Genomic DNA, 6,714 nt, shown 5'->3' with positions numbered 1-6,714 from the left:
GACTCGGTGGACATTTCCCATAGCAAGTCTTTGGAATACAAACAATGAGTCAAATCATTGTCCAGGTCTCCATCTCATTGACTACAGGCTGTATCATCATGAGCAGCAGTTATTGCTCTTGAGCCACAAGCTGTCTCTTACTTGGAAATTGCATTGGCTATAGGTAAAATAATAATTATTTCATTGTATTCGGCGAGGAGAGTACCAAACAGAAATGTTTGCTGCGCTACATGTTGGATTTTGTACTTGTTGGAATAAACAGTATGGGTAATATCCCAACTACAGTTTGCTTTCTGCAGTAGGAAAGTTTGCCTGCTATATTTGTATTGTTGTGGTCGACAATACCTCATTACCAGTGCGGTACACTACAGCCTTTTTGAAACAATTATGCCTTGCCTTAAACCAGTGCATCTGAGGAAACCCACAGACTGTTGTCCTTTCTTAAGGAACAGTGAGAAGCCTTTCCTCCTGCTGAAAACAAGGAAGCTTTATTGGACAGTTTTAGTAATCCATCATCCCAATGAATCACAGATTTTGGTTGTGTTGATGGACCTGTCTGTGCTTGTTCTTATTTGGCTGTGACACCAGTTATGACAACATGGAAAGGGAGGTTGATACGAGTATTAGACCAATCTTTTAGTTTCCAGCTTGTCTCCTTTATGTTGAGACAAGAGTCCACAGCCATGCTAGTGGCACTGTGAGACATAGGCACAGCAGTGCTGTGAGCTAAATGCTATGGGCTTGCAACAATAGCAATGCTGACATGCTGATGTTTAGCTAATGTGTACTATGTTCATTATTTTAGCTTTGTATGTAAGCATGCTAACTATTGCAGGTCAAGTTTTGGACCTTTTTCAAATTTTGTCCTCATAAGGGGGCTAGTGTATGCGGGATTCTCAGTTGATCGTCGTAGCAACGCCACATGAAACTGAAGTGACATCTGCTTCAACACGACACTTGCTGTTCACCGGCAACGATGTATGCACTTCATCAATTGCTGCGTAATATACTGCAAAGTTTGGCGTGCTGCCATTTTTTTTTAAATCTGTGGCAAGTGATTAAAGAAATTGCGGTTGCTACTGACAGTAGCTTGGCTATTTCAAAATGACAGGTTTGTGCAGAATGTCCCTTGTTACGCTAGTGACAGTTCTCTCTGACCAAACAGTGCTCTGCAGTTTTTTAACTCCACCGTTAGTCTCAGCTCGCTTGGAACCTCCATCAAGGTGGTACTATCCGCATCTTTTGCTAATGGAAAACCAAAAAAGACTTGAGTCAAGCCGTACCATGCAGTTGAAATACGGCATTAGATGTAGACATTTCTCTGGATAAGTAAAATCTTTCACCTGCTGGTGACATTAGAGGAAATGTCAGGGATCATCAAAGTCAGTAGGAGCTGTGAATGTGTGTACCAAATGTCATGGCAATCCATCCAATAGTTATTTCAGTAGGGACCAAAGTGGTGGACCGACAGACTATAATTACCATCCCTAGAGCCTCGCCTCTAGCATGGCTAAACAATGTGGGGACATTTTATGTGCAATGAGGCCCTTAAAGGCAACAAAGTTTGCCTGGAAGTAGGGATGCTAATTTAGATTTTTTTGTTCTGACCGATAACCATTCCTTCTTAACCCTATCATTAACCGTTAACCAACAAGCAGGCAACTGAGTCCCGGTTCAGGCTCAGACATACTTTCTGCGGATAGCTGCAGACTTCTGCCATGATGTTGTGGACACATGCTGACACTTTCATGGAACCGCTTGTGTGTCTGCGTGACCGGCACAAGTCTGCAGCTGTCCGTGGAGTGTATGTCTGAGCCCGTCTCCACCACATCCACCTGTGAGGTTGACGACTGTGTGTCTGCCTGGCATACTCTGTGTAGGACGGACGATTTCACCCGCCAGTTCAGCATAGAGCCACGAGCAGAAAAAAAAGAGCCTAAAACACAACTTGCAAGTGCAAAGTTAGCACTAGAAAGTTAACTAGCAGTTAAATAATAGATTGTATAGCCTATTTTTCTTTTACCGTGGAACAGACTGTTTTTAAACCCTTTTTTATTTTTTATAATATTGTTTGTAACTATTTAACTGAACTCTTATTGTTTGTTAACGATTAAACAGTTAATTTTTAACATCCCTACCTGAAAGGGGAGCTGTATTAAGCCATTTTTGTAGTTATTTAGTGCCACCAGATTTACCACAAAGGAGTAGCAAAGGGTAATGCCCTTCTGCGTGCAAGAAACTGACAACCTCACCATGTCACATTCAATATTTAATTACGTTAATACGCACTACAGTACTGTACATGACGCACAGGAGTGTGTAGAACACAGTTTGTAAGTCAGTTTGCATGTCAGGATCGATGACATGTGTAACAACATGTCATTAATTGGCCAAAGGCAGTCAGCCCCTCCGATCCGGCACCATTTTTAAATGCTGTGTGTGCATACCAACACTTACAAATCAATGCAGTGCTATCTAAAAATCCATTAGAATATTGAATGAGACACATATTGTTGAGGTCATCCAGAGGTGTACAGTGGGAGCAGACAATGCCCGCTTTAAATGTGTCTCCCTCTCACACTGAGCAAACATAAAAAAAAATTAGTTAGAGTTATCTGAAGCAAAAAACAACTCCAGAAAAAAGTAATTAAACAGGTGTGGAAGACCGTTAGTGCTTTAGTTTCACGCTAAAGGAAACTGTTGTTACATTTAGTTGTATCACTCTCAAGTTATTAACATCAACTTACTGCCTTTCAGTCACTGTTTGGCACTACATTTATTACCCTCTAGGTCTGTCAACAAATATACTAAATTCAAATAAATGTTTGAATTGTAAAAAAAAAAGAAAAAGAACAAAAAGGACATTAGAAAATGATAATATTGTGTCTGCCACACATGTTCTCACATGGGCCTGGGCCACTGTTCCCTAAACATTCAGGTCCCTGTCTGGGATTGAGCTGCCAGGCAGGAAGAGAGTTCACAGCAAGCAAGTGGGGGGTGGTGATGACGTTCTATCATGTGGCTGGTGCTACCAAAAGTAAAAGAAGACGCCAAAATCATCCGACAAATTCAGGGAATGGCAAAAAGAAGTTATCAACAGCTCCGTGTCGCATCATGTCCTGCACGCTCCAGGGACAGAGAGGTAGAGAGCTCTACAATGCTTAAATTAAGTTTTCTGTTATATAGGACATTATTTTATCAGTTTATTATTATTAATGGGTAGGTATGTATATCTTTTTATATATATATAAACTTAGCACAAAAGTAAGGAAATTTGTGTTTGGTAGATTATTTCTCTGTGGTAATAATGCTTTTTGGTAATAAATCTTATACCGTTGGAAAGCCTGTTTAGTTCCCTTTCAAATGCTGCCCCATTTGTAAGGAACATGCATTTGTGGGATGAGCAGCAGTGCTGAGTATGTGGGTTGCGCCCATGAAAATTTTGCCAAATCTTCTCTGCCATTGCCAAACAGCTTATTTTGCTGTTGCTATTGACACTTGTCACTTGACACAGGAACGTTATGTTCAGCGATGAGTCCAGATTCTGCCTACGGCAGTTGGATCATAAGGTCAAAGTTTGGAGAAGACGCGGAGAACGCTATGCTGATTGCTGCACCAATAGAGTAACACCTTTTGGCGGAGGCAGCGTGATGGTGTGGGGCGGCATCTCCCTCACTGGAAAAACGAGGCTTGTCATCATTGGAGGCAATCTCAATGCAGAGAGATATAGAGATGAGATTCTGCAACCAGTGGCAATCCCATATCTCCACACCAAACTCTCCTTGTTTCCCTTTCTCTATCCTCCAAGATAAGGGTGTGACGAGATCTCGTTTTACGAGATCTCGCGAGATTAAAACGTGACGAGATTTCTCGTCGAGGTGAAAAGTTGTCTCGTGAGGCGATGTTATGTCAGCGTGATGGAGCGTGAAATTGCTATTGAAGATCCCCCTGCCACTTTTAAATCATTTGTGTGGCAACATTTTGGTTTTCCTGCGGAAATAATAAACGGCGAAAGAGTGACAGACAAGACGAACGCAATATGTAAACATTGTAAGAAAAAAATGCCGTATACCGCAGCTAACACGAGCACTATGCAAAAACACTTACAGCACCACCACAGCTCTCTACTAACTACTGCACCCGCGACGAAAACATTAAAAGGGCAAACAACTCTAAAAGCCTTTGCATCTCTGCCACCGGTAAGTGCAAGAGCCACGGCAATAACGAGGGACATAGGCGTTTTCATTGCAGCTGATATGAGGCCATTTTCTGTGGTGGAAAATGTTGGATTTCGGCGACTCCTCCACACACTGGAAACGAGGTACGTCATCCCATCACGCGCGCATTTAACTCGCACTGTAGTCCCAAACCTCTACAAAGAAGCCAAGGTCAGTTGAATAAAAAAACTATTTTCCATTCATATATTTCATCATTGAGGATTTCTTCAAATTTTTTTTTAAAATCTCGTCTCGTTCTCGTGAACCCAATCTCGTGATGTGTCTCGTCTCGTGGAGTAAGTGTCTCGTCACACCCCTACTCCAAGATGACAACGCTCGCCCCCACAGGAGACCACCTCCAGAATGTGGGAGTGGAGAGGATGGAATGGCCTGCCAGCAGTCTTGACCTCAACCCCATTGAACACTTATGGGATCAGCTTGGGTGTGCTGTTCGTGCCAGAGTGACCAACACAATCATGTTGGCTGACTTGCGACAAATGCTGGTTGAAGAATGGGATGCCATCCCACAGCAGTGTGTGACCAGCATGAGGAGGAAGTGCCAGGCTGTTGTGGCTGTGTGGTTCTTCCACACGCTACTGAGGCTCCTGTTTGTGAAATGAATAAAATGTTAAATTGCCAATAGGTCTTGTTTCTTCAAACTTCAATCATCCAATCCACCAAACGCCAAACGAGTCAGTGGCAGAATAAGCTGTTTGGCAATGGCAGAGAAGATTTGGCAAATTTTTCAGGAGACATTAGTACTTGTCCCTCTCTCTCTCTCTCTCTCTCTCTCTCTATATATATATATATATATATATATATATATATATATATATATATATATATATATATATATATATATATACACACATAGAGAGAAAGAGATTTGTTTGCCCTCTTATGGAAATATTGTTATTATTTTTTTAGGAGGAATATTCAAATTTTTGGCCAATTTTGACAGCCCTACCACCCTCTAACCTATTCAACAATTAATAAGTTTTGTCCTAGGCAAGTCTTAAGATTCAAATCATGACTTGTGAAACAATGATGTTGATTGTCACTGAGGCAACAATTTTCTTGCGTCACCGAAGGCGTTTGATTGCGAGATTAGAGTTGCAGTCATTTAACACAACCTGAATAAAGGTTAATTATGGCTGTAGATAAAAATTGTCATGGTATTCAAACTAATCTGTTTGGAATTAGATGCACAGAAGTTGCATCACCTCGGGCCACCCTGGGGTTTGTAATTATTGCACCAGTTTTCTGTGTTCTTAATCCTGTACCAATCTGCCGTGTCTATAATCTGGCACAATATGAGAATTTATGATGGAATTTTACAAATTGATCATTTGATAAATCATTCAATGTGATTCTGCATCTCATTAATTTTGGCCATTTTATTTTCCCCGAGCATTTCTTTTTCCGCACATTTTTTCTTCATCTTTTGGTTTAGTGATTTCTGGAGGCAGCTGTGAAAATTCCTAATGAAAGCTTGATAGTAATTTGGGTGCAAATTCAGAAGGCTCATCTCACGGCTCAGCATGAAGACCCATTATGTTTCTGTCGTCTCCAGAGATGATCCTTGGGATTAAATTAGAGTGAAACACTGACTTTGTTTATCCGGTGGAAAGGCTACACATAAAACACAGACATGGATTAGATTCCTAAATCATACCAGGTCCCCAGGTCTGCAAAATCAAACATTTGGGGAAAAATCCGATTATGCTGCAAATGTGAATTTAAAGTGATGGTTCGGAGTAATTTCACCCTAGGGTCCTTTGCACCATGACCTCGAGCCAAACACCCCCCCAGAAGCTTTTTTCACCTGGGTCTAACATTGGGAGAGTTAGGGTAGAGTAGCGTTATCAGCTAAATAGCTTAGCGCAGGGGCTAATGGACCCACGTTTGTATCTCGTAAATGACCCCACTAATAATGCCCAAAATGATACCAAAGGTCTAAACTAGTACATATAGGTTATGTACTCATAAAACGATGGATTGGAAAGTTTGTAAGTACACCAGAAGTTTATAGTGGGGTCATTTACGAGATATAAACGTGGGTCCATTAGCCCCTGCGCTAATAAGCTATTCAGCTGATAACGCTACTCTACGCTAACTCTCCCAATGTTAGACCCAGGTGAAAAAAGCTTCTGGGGGGTTTGGCTCGAGGTCATGGTGCAAAGGACCCTAGGGTGAAATTACTCCGAACCATCACTTTAATGTTGAGGCAAAGTATTACAGCAAAGTAGTCATAATGTTACTGAGATCAGAGAAATTGTCCACTGGATGCTGATTAGCATGTTTGGCATTAAATCAGTAACTTTGGATGGATTTTATTATGAAAGGATCCCTTTAGTTCTGATAACATCCAGGTAGCAGTTACAATAATTTTGTCTCAGAAATAATTGTGTTTAACAATATATTTGTCTCTTTCAGTCATATTTAAAAATATTTATTTAGTTTTCCAAACAAAATACAGTTTTGATGAATCCCAGGA

This window comes from Perca flavescens, chromosome 19 (genome assembly GCF_004354835.1).
Source record: "Perca flavescens isolate YP-PL-M2 chromosome 19, PFLA_1.0, whole genome shotgun sequence".
Lineage (NCBI taxonomy): Eukaryota > Metazoa > Chordata > Actinopteri > Perciformes > Percidae > Perca > Perca flavescens.
The sequence above is the reverse complement of the archived record's forward strand: the minus strand, read 5'-3'. Positions refer to the sequence as shown.